Source organism: Gorilla gorilla, chromosome 11, assembly GCF_029281585.2.
Source record: "Gorilla gorilla gorilla isolate KB3781 chromosome 11, NHGRI_mGorGor1-v2.1_pri, whole genome shotgun sequence".
Classification (NCBI taxonomy): domain Eukaryota; kingdom Metazoa; phylum Chordata; class Mammalia; order Primates; family Hominidae; genus Gorilla; species Gorilla gorilla.
Window position 1 is genome coordinate 137,441,231 of NC_073235.2, and position 16,327 is coordinate 137,457,557.

Below are 16,327 nucleotides of genomic sequence, written 5' to 3' on the forward strand. Positions count from 1 at the left end.
GAGGCAGGAGAATCACTTAAACCCTGGAGGTGGAGGTTGCAGTGAGCAGAGACCACACCACTGCACTCCAGCCTGGGTGACAGAGTGAGACTCTGTCTCAATATAATAATAACGACAACAACGACAACAGAAGAACTAATATAAAATTGGTAGAATCTTCTGAAAAGTAGATAGCAACAAAGATAAGGAAAATAGGAGATAATGAATAAGAAAACTAGAGGCTCAGCCTAAGGTCTGATAGGAGTTCAACAGTTGGGGAAAAGGCAGAGAAAATGGAGGAGAGGAGATTACAAAAACAAAAACAAAAAAAAACCTGATGTAAAAGTTTTCCAAAGACAAACATATCTGAGCTTTCAGACTGAAGAGCATGGCAATTGCTCAGCACAAATGCATGAAAATAGACCCACACCAAAGCCCACTGCTGAGAAATTGAGAACCCCGGAATGAAGAGAAGATTCTAAAACTTCCCAGAGAGAAAATACAGGCCACAAACAGGAAGTTAGGAACTGGAGCAGCATTCAATTTCAAAACACCAACCCTAGAATTGAAAGGAAATTGGAGTAAAGCCTTCAAATGTCTAAGGGGATTCATTTCTAACCTAGAATTCTATTCCAAGCCAAACAAATTTGAGGATAGATTAAAGACATTTTCAGGCATACAAGTTCTCCTTTTTAAAGAAAAAAATATTCCCAGGGCTCTTTATTAGGAAACTAGTATGGAATGTCTGCCTCCAAGACAAAAGAGTAAACCACAAAAGATGAGAAGGGCTCTAGAAAGCAGGAGTCCAATGTAGGAGAAGGGAGAATGTATTCCCAGGATGATGGTGAAGGAAGATCCCAACTTAACAACTGGGCAGCAGTTAGACAAGAAAAATAAGCAGTGCAGAATAAAGCTAGAGGACAGAAGCTGAAAGAACCTGCCAAGAAAAACAAGGACCTGGGGGATGATCAGTAAGGGATGTAAGGGGTTCTGGCCAAATTTGAGGATTAGATAGTGACAAGTACAAAGACAACAGAAAAAGGTAGGTAGTTGTGAACTCCAGGAAAAACAAAAAGTTGCATAAGAAAGGACATGATATCATAGGAAGACAGTGTTTTTCAGTTATGACTCATGTAAATATTACCAAAATATATCCAAGAATATATAAATGCAGAATGCCAATCTGACTCAATTATAACATTACACTTTAAGAGGCTGTGGTGCAGGGAGGCAGGAGGAGACTGGTGCTGAGAAAGCTGGGGGATGTTTTGGATATTTCATGGAGGGTGGCCTTCAGATAATGCCAACCAATTCTAAATCAACAAATAGTAGCACATCTTTGTTATTGAGAAAAGATGAAATATCAGAAAAAAATAAACAACTGAAATTGATTTACCTTTTGAGAGTGGAAATGGGGATGAGGAAGTGAGAAACAAAGGATTATTGTTTTCATCATAAGCCTCCTAGGACCAAGGACCACTAGATCCTTTAAACTATAGACACGTATTAATTTGATAAACATTTAAAATAACAACAGAAAGTCACAATGGAAATCACCATGCATATGCCAAAAATTGTTAAATCTTCAATTATATAAAGAACAAAGCACAAAATTAAAATCAACAAGAAGAAAATTATGTCCTAGAGAATTTCCTACCCAAGTCTAGCTTACTTTCTCCTCAGTGAATAGCTCTGTCATTGATTTGTTTTGCTAATTTAATGTAAATCTTGAGACATCATCATACAAAGTTGAACATGTATGTCACATAGTGCTGTGTCTTAGGACCTGTCATAGTGTCTGGCATCTCATAGCTCCTCAAGGAATATTTGTGGACTTGAAGTAAAGTGACAGGAGCCTCCGTGTGTCCAAGATTCCTCAGATTTTCTCAGAGATTCCTTTAAGAACCATCTCCATGAAAATCATTTCTGAACTTTCTATAAAACTTCACAAAACATTAGTCATTAATTTGCTTAATGTTCCCTTCAGAAGGATCCACAAGATAAATTCCTCTCTGAATTTAACACCCCAAAAAAGTCAGCCTTCTGAAGAAATGGTGTCTAGCAATGAGAATTATGTAACTTGTCCTTAGCTTTAGCTCCTAGGGCTGAAGTTTTGTGTCTACTTCAGGTAGGTTAATAACTGGAGGGACCTTCAAGCTGATGAACACCCTTTGAGTTTTTGTTAATGCTTATTCAGGAGATGAAAAGTGACTTATTCTCTTCCTTTTCTAATGTCAATTTTAAGTGGATATTTATTCTCTAGGACATGAGTTGCATTTTTTTACTTTTTTATAGACCTGTTTGTTTGAACAGGTCTGTGAGAAAGTAAATTGTAGGAAAGTGTTCACTTATTTTTCTATATGCATAATCAAGTATCAGAATGCTCAAGAATTTGTATCACAGCTAAGATACTGCCACTGTAGGGACTTGGGTCTGAATTCTCTCTTCCTATGTTTGACCAGCTGGGTAGAATGTGCATTTACTGGTCTTGGTGGTGGATGCAGAACCAGCACAGGGAGCTCAGCCCCTCAGGAACTCCTAGGACATCTTCTTGGTGTGGCTTCTGCCCACAGGACAGACTTAGGATGGTGGGTTGGCAAGACATTCTCTAGTTTCTTTTTTTCAGAAACTCTTGTTCTCAGTAGACTGACTCTTGTCCAGCCAGTTGATGACTGCATTGTACTTGTCTTGAAGTTTCTCCTCTTCCACAGTGGCCTTCTGATTGAGAGCACAGGAGTTCAGTGAATGGTTGAAACACAGCTTACCTCTGTGCTTCTCCTCTTCTGCCTGTGCCTCTCATCTTCTTGCTCCATGAACTCAATATCTTCCTTTCTCAAAGACATCCTTTGTCTTCAACAATCATAAACTTCTTCTCTTTGCCTGTGCTCTGCTCTGCTGACACACGGGGCTTCCCATAGGCCTCAGAGTCATAGTTTAGATCAACTTGAAGAATGCTGTGGACCCTCAGGCAGGTTGTCATTGGTCATTGATTGCTGTCTCATTTTCATAAATCTGAGTAAGTGTATAATGCTGGTTGTCTGAGAAGCAATAAAGTCTGCACTGCTTAGTGGCGCAGCAGATCAGAACAGAAATAATTCCAACAGAGACTTCTATTCCAAAGATCCTTGGGAAAAAAAAAATCCTAAACATTGCTAGATCTGTGTCAGATTAAACTGTGGTCCAGACAGCTTTATCTAAGTGACAGTCTCATCCTATCATTGAGAAGTCCCACGTAGGTTTCTTATTCTTTGACATATGACAGAGTGCCCCACTAGGGCGATGTTATAAATCTGTGACCTCCTGGGCATGGTGGATCATGCCTGTAATCCCAGCACTTTGGGAGGCCGAGGCAGGTGGGTCACCTGAAGTCAGGAGTTCGAGACCAGCCTGACCAATATGGTGAAACCCCGTCTCTACTAAAAATACAAAAATTAGTTGGGTGTCTTGGCATACACCTGTAGTCCCAGCTACTCAGGAGGCTGAGACAGGAGAAATGCTTGAACCTGGGAGGCAGAGGTTGCAGTGAGACAAGATCACGCCACTGCACTCCAGCCTGGGTGACAGAGCAAGACTCCATCTCAAAAAAATAAAATAAAATCAAATATACAAATAAATAAATAAATCTGTGACTTGATGAGTTTGCTGTTTTGAAGGGCCCAGATACCAGGGGCCAGTGGACAAGAGACCATTCAGTTCTTCAAGCTGAGGATGGATATGGAGAATCAGTTGGTTATGGGGCAGGGGGGCTCAATCATATTCATGGTTAGATGCTTGCAGTAAGTGTGGAGGTAACAGAAATCCCTTTTGGTTTTTTCACACTTGAGTTTGGCAATGAAATCATTGACCATTCAGTTGTCAAAGTCTTCTTTAACTCAAGTGGATTTGTTCAGATGAAGACTTGACATAAAAGATACCATCTTCAGAAGGGAGAATAGATACATCAAAATGCCACTTCCACCTTCGAAGATCAGTATAACTCTTTTAACATCAACCTTCTTGTCTAAGCCATGAACAGATGCGGTGAACATTGCCTCATTGATGATTCTGAGCACAGTGAGACTGTTCATGCTTCCAATTAAGAGATGAAATAAGCAGACCCACGACGACAAAACAGTAACAATCCTCCAAGAGGTAGCTTCTGCAATCTTCTCCATGTTTTTCAGAAACATAAAAGACACCTTCTTGGAAAGGAAGCTTTCATTCCCTCACGTGTACTCTACCTGGGATTACTGCCACACACCACCACCACCACCATCATGTAAGCCCCACCCAAATATCCAAACAGATCCTTAGTGATGAAATGGTCTTGGTAAGCTTCAACCACAGTTTGATTCATTGCACTATCACTGATCATCCAATCAATTGTTCCGTGCTGGTGAGGACCACAAAGCTTGGGATGGTCCTGTTTTCCTGATCATTGCCTGGATTTCCATGTCCCCCTGCTGGAAGATACCCACATAGCAATATATGGTGCCAGGACCAACAACCTCAGATACATGTGATATCATTGCTAGTCCTCACCCAGGAGAGCACCAGGCTCTGGGAGGATGGGTCTGGTTGTTCAGCAAGTGGTGTAAAAAAAACAGGAGCTCTGTGTGCTGAGTAGAATAAACAAAAACTGATTTTTGACAAATAAAACACTTATATCTCTTTATATTCTAAACTAGATATTTGTTTCACACTAGACGTAACATTACATTTTAACTCTTCAAAATTATTTTGCATCTGACAGTTTTCCCATCACTCATAACTGAAGTGCATTAGTCACACTTATTAAGAGTAGAGATTATTTTACGTAGCTAAAAGGTCTTCTTCCTAATAGCCTCAGAAATGCTTTTTTTACCTTTCATGTTGGCCACACACAAAAAATCCCAATTTTCTTATAGCTCTTGTTCTCATTTCTATTTTCTTTTATAATTTTTAAAATTATGTCTCGTCTTTTAAGAGTTAGGTGAGTGCAAAAGTAATTGTGGTTTTTTGAATTGTTGGAATTTGCCATTTGATATTGGAATACATCTTTTAAAAATGTGGTTATGTTATACATTGTTTTAATAGGCATTTCTTGCTTTATGTATTTTTGCTAATGACTTATTACTTGCTGTTTATTTTTGTGTTTATTTTAGACTATGGAAATGCTGTTAGACAAAAAGCAAATTCTAGCGATTTTCTTATTCGAGTTCAAAATGGGTCATAAAGCAGTGGAGACAACTCACAACATCAACAACACATTTGGCCCAGGAACTGCTAAAGAACGAACAGTGCAGTGGTGCTTCAAGGAGTTTTGCAAAGGAGACGAGAGCCTCGAAGATCAGGAGCATAGTGACTGGTCATCAGAAGTTGACAATGACCAATTGAGAGAAATTATCGAAGCTGATCCTCTTACAACTACACCAGAAGCTGCCAAAGAATTCAACATCGACCTGTCTGTAGTCCTTCGGCATTTGAAGCAAATTGGAAAGTTTAAAAAGCTCAATAAGCGGGTGCCTCGTGAGCTGAGGGAAAAAAAAAAACAAACATCATTTTGAAGTGTCGTCTTCTCTTATTCTATGCAACAACAACGGACCATTTCTTGATCAGATTGTGACATGCAACGAAAAGTAGATTTTATAGGACAACCAGTGATGACCAGCTCAGTGGTTAGACCAAGAAGAAGCTCCAAAGAACTTCCCAAAACCAAACTTGCACCAAAAAATGGTCATGGTCACTGGTGGTCTGCTGCTGATCTGATCCACTATAGCTTTCTGAATTCTGGCAAAATCATGACATCTGAGAAGTATGCTCAGCAAATTGATGGATGCACCAAAAACTGCAACACTTACAGCTGGCATTGGTCAACAGAAATGGCCAATTCTTCACAACAATGCCCTACCGCACATCACACAACAAAGGCTTCAAAAGTTGAACGAATTGTGCTACGAAGTTTTGCTTCATCTGCCATATTCACCTGATCTCTCACCAACCAACGACTACTTCTTCAAGCATCTCAACAACAGGTCTCATCTTTTGAGAGGAATCTTAAATGTTTTAAGTTTAAAAAAAATAACATAAATGACTCATTCCTATGAAACAGGATGACACCATTGGTTTTTTGGCTCCAGGATTTCCAGAGACTACATCAGCCCCCTTCCAACAAATTTCTGTTTGTTGGAATCTAGTTAAAGGCAAGCCTGTTATTGTGCAAAGTTCTCAGCAGAGACAGATCTAGGCCAAAGAGAAACTATTTCTCCATGTTTTGTTTTGTTTTCTTCAGGAAGGTGACATCTGCTTCTGCAGGAATAGCATCTTATCTACACTCTTTTCTTCACCTGTGTGAAGAGTTGCATAGGGAAACCTGAATTAATCAACTGTGCCATATTTCCAATTTATTCCAGGGATGTTTATGACTTCTTTATGAATTGGCACCTGCTTCTTGCTCTGGCTCTTTTTTCTAGAACAGAGCCTGGTATATATTAAATCCTTAGGAATTGTTGCTGTATGGTTGCAATTATTTTTTCTTTTTTTTCTTTTTTTCTTTTTTTTTTTTTTTGCCATTCTGCTTTGCTCTCTCTTGCCCATACTCTTGAATTTTCTCACTTTCTTCCTCACTCCCTCCTGTGATTGCTCCTTTGCACACTGTGTTTCCTGAGATAACTTACATGTAATTGTGGCCAGCAAAACTGGAGTCAAGGAACACCCATAGTTTATGAATGGTGGCAGAAAATGTGGTATTTAAACAAGGGTTGGGATAGAGTCACCTAACGGATTCATTAGTCAGTGTATTAGTCCATTTTCATACTGCTATGAAGAAATACTCAAGACTGGGTAATTTATAGAGAAAAAGAGATTTAATGGACTCACAGTTCCACATGGCTGGGAAGGCCTCACAATCATGGCAGAAGGTGAAGGGGGAGCACAGGCATGTCTTACATGGCAGCAGGCAAGACAGCATGTGCAGGGGAACTGCCCTGTATAAAACCATCAGATCTCATGACACTTACTCACTATCACAAGGACCACGAGAACAGCATAGGAAAATCCCCCACCGGGTCCCTCGCATGACACATGGGGATTATGGGGGCTACAATTCAAGATGAGGACACAGCCAAACCATATCAGTTAGGAAGCTGTCCCTTAAATGGAGGACAAAGTGATTTCCCAAGAACTGCTTCTTCTCATCAGAGGATCTTAAGCAACAGAGAGAGTTTAACTCCTGACTTCACCCACAATAGTAGGAGGCTGGGTCCTTGGCTCATCAACAATCCAGTCATGAGGAGGGAGCAAAGGACAGGCATGTGTGTGTCAGCCAGAAGATGGGTATAACCAGAGATTTTCCCCCTGACATCAAGAGATACAGAGAGGTGAAGGTGCAGACTGTGGTGGAATTATGTCCAGTGACAAAGGATTTTGTGCTAGGCACTGAGAACAGAGAGCTAAATGGAATTGACACAGTCCTTGCCATCACAGTGCTTACCATCTTGGCAAAAAATAAAGAAAGATATATAGACATTTATTTCTGATGTATGACTGAATGATCCGGGGACTCCCCATTCCCCTGCTGAAACAAACAAGCAAATCCTGAATAAAATATCATTGAAAATGCACTAATAGCCTGGGAAAAAAAATTAGACATATATATTCAGCGAAATAATGTCCTCCAAGAATTCATGTCTTCCCAATACCTTGTGAAGGGAAGTAAGGTATATAACTAACAAACGAGCAGAGGCGGGAAATGAAATAGGAAAACTACTCAATAATAAATCCAAAGAAAGGGAGAAAGGAGGGGGAAACATAGAAAAGTGAGGATAATAGAAAGTACAAAATAAATATGGTAGAAATAAATCCAAATATATTAATAACTACAATTTTTGAAGGGAATGTGATACTACAGGTTTAAAAATATCAAATTACATTTTTAGATCAGACTAGATTTTTTTTAAATCCACCTACCTCTATTTACAAGAGGCACACCAAATTACATGTCAACAAAGATATTGAAAGTAAAAGGTTGAAAAAAATATGCCAGGACAATGTTAAACAAAAATTAAACTATGGTATGTAATTAATAACAGATAAATCAACCTTAGAAAAGTATTACTAGAGATAAGAGCATCTTCGTCCATTTGTGCTGCTATAACAAAAATATCTGAGACAGGGTAATTTATCAAGAACAGAAATGTATTTCCTGCAGTCCTGGAGAACAGGAAGTCCAAGATCAAGACTTCCGTCTGGGCGCGGTGGGTCATGCCTGTAATCCCAGCACTTTGGAAGGCTGAGGCAGGCAGTCACGAGGTCAGGAGTTCGAGACCAGGCTGGCCGGCATGGTGAAACTCTGTCTCTACTAAAAATACAAAAATTAGCCGGGCATGGTAGTATGCGCCTGTAGTCCCAGCTACTCAGGAGGCTGAGGCAGGAGAATCACTTGAACCCAGGAGGTGGAGGTAGTGGTGAGCCAAGATCATGCCACCGCACTCCAGCCTGGCGACAGAGTGAGACTACGTCTAAAAAAAAAAAATCCATACTTCCGCAGGCTCAGCATCCCCTGAGGGCTGCTCTCTACTTCCAAGGTGACGCCCTGACGCTGCATCCTCCAATGTGGACAAACACCACATCCTCTCTTTGCATGACAAAAGAGATAGAAGGGGAAAGAGAGCTGAACAATGCATGAAGCCTTTTTTATAAAAGTCACTCACATGACTTAATCACCTTGAAAGGCCCCACCTATTACCATCACATTGCTGATTAAGTTTCAGCACATGAATTTGGCAGAGGTGTGCCATATAATGCTAAAAGTACAGTTCATCCAGTAGATGTACCCATTAACAAAGCTTAAAAATATAGACAACAAAAATTTGACAGAACTACAAATAGAAACAAAAATAGCCTGTAATCCCTGCACTTTTGGGGCTGAAGCAGGAGAATGGCTTCAGGCCAGGAGTTCAAGACCAGCCTGGGTAACACAGTGAGACCCAATTTCTGTTTAAAAAAAAAAATACCAAAATTGGCCAGGTGTGGTAGCATGCACCTGTAGTCCCTGCTACTTGGGAGGCAAAGATGGAAGAATCACCTGAGCCCAGGAGTTCGAGGCTGCAGTGAACTATGATCACGCCACCGCACTCTAGCCTAGGCAACAATGAGATCCTATTTCTCAAAAAAAAGAAAAAAAATATCCACTTTTATAGTGGGAGATTTTAACATACCTCCCTCAATAATTAATTGACCAAACAGATTGTTAACGTTAGGTCTAGGGCAGAGAAAATACAAGCCTGAAATATTTTATTGTGCCAAGAAATATGGATGTTCTCACAGAATGATGGGAGCATGTCAAAAGAACACAGGAGCCAGTTTGAAGAAGCTTCCACTGGTCAAGTCTGGGATAATTTGAACATCAAAATATTAAAAATAGGCCAGGTGTAGTGGCTCACGCCTGTAATCCCAACACTTTGAGAGGCCAAGACAGGCAGATCACTTGAACCCAGGATTTTGAGACCAGCCTGGGCAAACACGGTGAAACCCTATCTCTACAAAATATACAAAAAATTAGCCAAGCATGGTGGCGCACACCTGCAGTCTCAGCTACTCAGGAGGCTGAGAGGTGGGAGGATCACTTGGGAGGTCAAGGCTGCAATGAGCTGTGATCCTGCCACTGCACTCCAGTCTGGGTGACAGAGTGAGACCCTGTCTCAAAAAAAAATGAAAACAAACAAAAAATTGTTAGTGATAGTAATGGAGTATAAGTCTCTGAGAAAAATAGTAATCAATTATCTGAATTAATTACTAAATGCTAACTAATTACTAATTGCTAATTAATTACTAATTTACTGAGCACTTACTATGTACCAGGAGAGTGCCTGGCACCTAGTAAGTGCTCAGTAAATTATAACTGCTTTTATTCTCATTTTGTTATTTGGATATATTATTACTTCTCCCAAATCTTTGGGGCATGCAAAGATTTTTAAGGTGCTAAGGTTTTTAATCAGTCTGTTATACTGTTTTATAAACTGTTACTAAGATAAAATTTTAAAAAAACAGTGTTGTGAGTAAAATTAATTGAATCAGTAATGATTAATTACTAATTAATTAGTAAAAGTTAGGGAGAAGCTCTTCCTCACAGTAGAATGCCAACTATTAAAGCTAAAAGAAACTATGGGATTAGAAAAATCATAGTTTAGCAACCAACACAGTCATATTAATTCAAGCAAAAACTATCAGCAGATGAAAATTCTGGAGGGGCAAGTCCGATAAGGAATTAGAATATTTGTATAGTCTCAAAGTATCTCCCCACATGCTACTTACCCCTTATTAACAAACAAATTCATCACACTTAATCAGTTTATTGAACGCAGAGAAGCCTGACCAACATCATCTTGACCGGGTGATAAAAGAACTTAGTATGCCTAGTAATGGCACACACCGCCAACATCCACCTGCCTCCTGATAGAAAACACTGAGATAGACACAGTCTCAGTTCTGTGAGATTCCTGCCAAAAATGCACCATCTGAATTAAATTATGAGAAAACATCAGACAAGCACAAGTTGGGAGATGTACAAAGTAACAGGCCTGGATGCTTCAAGAATGTCAAGATTAGAAAAAGACCAGGAGTTGGATGGAGACTGAAGAGCATACCTACCAGGTGCAAAGCGTGATCCTGACTTGCATCCTGGCCTACGGAGGGCACTGTAGGGACAATTAGATGGGGTCTGGAGGATTTGATGGTGTAATGTATTGGTGTTAATTTCCTGATTTTCAGAGCTGAGCCCCACATGCAGAAAATTCCTTGCATGAAGAAAACTGAAGTGTTAAGGGGTAGTGAGCCATCATGCCTGCAGCTTATTCTCAGTGCAGCCACTACCAATTGATTGGAGCTAACCCATCAGGAAAAACCCTCTCTGCCATTTTAGAACTATGTGACCTTGCAGTTTTCCCTCCTACCTGCATTTAATTATTATCATGACCAGATTTCCCAATATCAACAAACGCATTCATAGGAGAGTTGGGGATAAAATTTGACTTTCCAAATACCTAAGGCTGATTTTGAGATGTGCTGCTATAGAAATAAATGAGAAGAAGAAGTGAAAAACTTAGGAGGAATGGAAATAATCTCTGAGAATAAAACCACCCACGCCTCTCACTTTGCAAAATGCCCCTTGCCTGAAACTGATATGCTTTCTTCTGCCATAGACCTCAGTCACAATGGGTCTTCTTGCTTTAAAGGAAAATAACCTTCATATGGCGTGACTTCCCAAATACTGGTTATGCTCCTAAAATTCTCCATTGCAAGTGAATTCCTAGCACTTCCTAGACAGCATGCTGTCGTGGAAAGAGGAGACTAGGGTCAGTCTGTCTGAGCTCCATGCCCAGCTCACCCATTTCTCAGCTGTAAGACCAGGGACAAGTGACTTCCTATCACCCAGGTCAGCCTCTCATCTAGAAAGCAGGGTAAATACAAACGGCTTCAGAAGATTTGTTATGAGGCTGCAATGCAGCCCCACTGTGGGCTGAGTGGTAGAGTGCCTGGCACATACAGCTGCTTTTATTCTCATTTTGTTATTTGGATACATTATTACTTCTCCCAAATCATTTGGAGCGTGAAAAGATGTTTAGGATACTAAGGCTTTTATTCAGCCTGTTATACTGTTTTGTAAACAATTACTAAGATAACAAATTTTAAAAACAGTGTTCTGAATAAAATAAATGTCAATGCAATTTTGTCATGTTGCTCACAGAACTGATCCTGTGTCTTCTAGGTTTTTCCCCTTCATTTTATGAATTATGTGTTCCTTCGACATCAAATAAATGCCCAACTGTTACCAGTTGAGGGTGTCCAGGTTCTTGGCATCAAAGAATTGGACAAAATGCACAAAGTAAGGAAAGAATGAAGCAACAAAAGCAGAGATTTATTGAAAACCAAAGTACACTCTACAGTGCAAGACTGCGCTGCAGCAGAGGGGCCGAAGAGCCCAGATACAGAATTTTCTGGGGTTTAAATACCCTCTAGAAGTCTCCCAATGGTTACTTGGTATACACCCTATGTAAAGTAGTGACCCGCAATCAGTCTGATTGGCTGTGGAAAGCAACCAATCAGAGGCTGAAGTTACAAAGTTACACTCTTATGCAAATGTCTAATTGGTTGCATAAAGCAACCAATCAGATATACTTTCCATTTTCCATCTGCTACACAGATGGAAAGAGGGACGGGGTTTGCAAAGGGACTAGCCTCCCATCCTTTTGTTACTTAGGTGTGGAAAGTTGGTGTTTTCCTTTTGATTTAGTTTTAGGAAGTCAGCGTGAATTGGCCTTAGGTTCCCTGCCTCCAGACCCTATTCTCCGGCCGGCAACCCTCACCTTGGGCAGACCTACAAGAGCCCTGACACTGTGCACCTGCTTATGTGTGCATCATCTCCCTGGAAGGGGCACAGGAAGCTGATGATGGTGGTTGCCCCTGGGAAATCAGCTGGGTGGATGGGCACAGTTGGGACAGAGATGTCGTCTTCACTTTATACCCTTTTGCAGTTCGGAATTTTGTGCCATATGAATCTCAAACATATTAAAATAAATAAATAAAATCAAAATGTAAAGACTTAAGATTTTTAAAAATTAAATCCTAGTCCTGAAACTCTCCAAACACCTTCTCCACCCACTGACTTGAGTCATATGTTTAAAGATCATACTTTCTTTATCCAAATGTGAGCAAACACATAATTCTTTAAACGTTGCATTACTGAGTTAGCAGGAAATTAAAGTAACATAGTGAAACCTAAGCACCAAATGTCAGTGTTCACTCAAAAAGAAACATGATCTATTCTCTTGAGAGCTGGTGAGAATGTGGAAGAATGTGAGGAGTATCAGGCCAGTGAGGGAGCTGAGGTGGGAGCCACAGCCAGGCAACAGGAGGCAGCCAGGCAGCCCCATGGTCGGGCTAGATGGGTCTTGGGATTTAAACGAGCTTGATATAAAAGTTGAAAGTAAATCCACAAATATTAGAATTTTACATTGGACTAACTTACAACTGGGAAGACTTACAGTATAATAATAATAATGTATGTGGCTATAATCAAGATCTTTTCTAATTAGCTAGGAATTGTACCAGGGCTTATAACAATTAGAGGTGCAAGACAGCACAGGAATTTATCATGTATGCACACGTGTGTGCGTATGTGTCTATGAAGTCTGAGATTTGCAAATTAACCAGACAGAAAGGCCTCCAAAAAGCACCAGTCACGTCTGACTACACAAGGGAAACCTAAGAAGGGAGAGAGAGGGTGAAGGAGAGCGAGTGGCAAAGACAGAGCTGCTCAGAGAGAAGGAATATCTGTGGCTTTGAGGGGTGAGGGGACAACTCAGGGAGCCAGTCCCCCACAGAAAGCCCCGACTGACATGATCCTCTCTAATGCACACCGGAGATGAAACCCAACACTGACACTCAGGAGTGACCAACCAAGAAGACTGTAGCCCGAGGAGAGGAGAATCTAGGTGGAAAGCTGGATGCGGTGGTTTGTGCCTTTTGTTCCAGCGACTTGGGAGGCTGGGGAGGAAGGCTCGCTTGAGGCCAGGAGTTTGAGAACAGCCTGGGCAACATCGCAAGATCCTGTGTCCCTCCCTGAAAAAAAAAAAAAAAAGAAAGAAAACAAAAGAATTCAGGCTAAAATCACACACTCACTAGGGAGGCAATAACTTGTGGCCAAGACCCCAGACTCCCAGATATCCTTCCCGCACACAGGAGTTAAGAGGGAGCCCAGACAACCACCCCACCTGAGCGCCTGTCATTCTAATCCAAGTCACCTTCATCTCTTGCCGGAGTTCTTGTATAAGTCTTGTAATGTGTCTCCCTGTTTCTATCCTGGTGCCCGACAGACCTCTCAACACAGCATCTGGGGGATCCTTTAAAAATTAAATCTTGTCCTTGCAATAGTTTACTGAGAATGATGATTTCCAATTTCATCCATGTCCCTACAAAGGACATGAACTCATCATTTTTTATGGCTGCATAGTATTCCATGGTGTATATGTGCCACATTTTCTTAATCCAGTCTATCTTTGTTGGACATTGGGGTTGGTTCCAAGTCTTTGCTATTGTGAATAGTGCCACAATAAACATACGTGTGCATGTGTCTTTATAGCAGCATGATTTATAATCCTTTGGGTATATACCCAGTAATGGGATGGCTGGGTCAAATGGTATTTCTAGTTCTAGATCCCTGAGGAATCGCCACACTGACTTCCACAATGGTTGAACCAGTTTACAGTCCCACCAACAGTGTAAAAGTGTTCCTATTTCTCCACATCCTCTCCAGCACCTGTTGTTTCCTGACTTTTTAATGATTGCCATTCTAACTGGTGTGAGATGGTATCTCATTGTGGTTTTGATTTGCATTTCTCTGATGGTCAGTGATGATGAGCATTTTTTCAAGTGTCTTTTGGCTACATAAATGTCTTCTTTTGAGAAGTGTCTGTTCATATCCTTTGCCTAGTTTTTGATGGGGTTGTTTGTTTTTTTCTTGTAAATTTGTTTGAGTTCATTGTAGATTCTGGATATTAGCCCTTTGTCAGATGAGTAGATTGCAAAAATTTTCTCCCATTCTGTAGGTTGCCTGTTCACTCTGATGGTAGTTTCTTTTGCTGTGCAGAAGCTCTTTAGTTTAATTAGATCCCATTTGTCAATTTTGGCTTTTGTTGCCATTGCTTTTGGTGTTTTAGACATGAAGTCCTTGCCCATGCCTATGTCCTGAATGGTATTGCCTAGGTTTTCTTCTAGGGTTTTTATGGTTTCAGGTCTAACATTTAAGTCTTTAATCCATCGTGAATTAATTTTTGTATAAGGTGTAAGGAAGGGATCCAGTTTCAGCTTTCTACGTATGGCTAGCCAGTTTTCCCAGCACCATTTATCAAATAGGGAATCCTTTCCCCAATGCTTGTTTTTCTCAGGTTTGTCAAAGATCAGATAGTTGTAGATATGCGGCATTATTTCTGAGGGCTCCGTTCAGTTCCATTGATCTATATCTCTGTTTTGGTACCAGTATCATGCTGTTTTGGTTACTGTAGCCTTGTAGTATAGTTTGAAGTCAGGTAGTGTGATGCCTCCAGCTTTGTTCTTTTGGCTTAGGACGGACTTGGCAATGCGGGCTCTTTTTTGGTTCCATATGAACTTTAAAGTAGTTTTTTCCAATTCTGTGAAGAAAGTCATTGGTAGCTTGATGGGGATGGCATTGAATCTATAAATTACCTTGGGCAGTATGGCCATTTTCACGGTATTGATTCTTCCTACCCATGAGCATGGAATGTTCTTCCATTTGTTTGTATCCTCTTTTATTTCATTGAGCAGTGGTTTGTAGTTCTCCTTGAAGAGGTCCTTCACGTCCCTTGTAAGTTGGATTCCTAGGTATTTTATTCTCTTTGAAGCAATTGTGAATGGGAGTTCACTCATGATTTGGCTCTCTGTTTGTCTGTTAGTGGTGTATAAGAATGCTTGTGATTTTTGCACATTGATTTTGTATCCTGAGACTTTGCTGAAGTTGCTTATCAGCTTAAGGAGATTTTGGGCTGAGACAATGGGGTTTTCTAGATATACAATCATGTCATCTGCAAACAGGGACAATTTGACTTCCTCTTTTCCTAATTGAATACCCTTTATTTCCTTCTCCTGCCTAATTGCCCTGGCCAGAATTTCCAACACTATATTGAATAGGAGCGGTGAGAGAGGGCACCCCTGTCTTGTGCCAGTTTTCAAAGGGAATGCTTCCAGTTTTTGCCCATTCAGTATGATATTGGCAGTGGGTTTGTCATAGATAGCTCTTATTATTTTGAGATATGTCCCATCAATACCTAATTTATTGAGAGTTTTTAGCATGAAGGGTTGTTGAATTTTGTCAAAGGCCTTTTCTGCATCTATTGAGATAATCATGTGATTTTTGTCTTTGGCTCTGTTTATATGCTGGATTACATGTATTGATTTGTGTATATTGAACCAGCCTTGCATCCCAGGGATGAAGCCCACTTGATCATGGTGGATAAGCTTTTTGATGTGCTGCTGGATTTGGTTTGCCAGTATTTTATTGAGGATTTTTGCATCAATGTTCATCAAGGATATTGGTCTAAAATTCTCTTTTTTGGTTGTCTCTCTGCCCAGCTTTGGTATCAGGATGATGCTGGCCTCATAAAATGAGTTAGGGAGGATTCCCTCTTTTTCTATTGATTGGAATAGTTTCAGAAGGAATGGTACCAGCTCCTCCTTGTACCTCTGGTAGAATTCGGCTGTGAATCCATCTGGTCCTGGACTCTTTTTTGTTGGTAAGCTATTGATTATTGCCGCAATTTCAGAGCCTGTTATTGATCTATTCAGAGATTCAACTTCTTCCTGGTTTAGTCTTGGA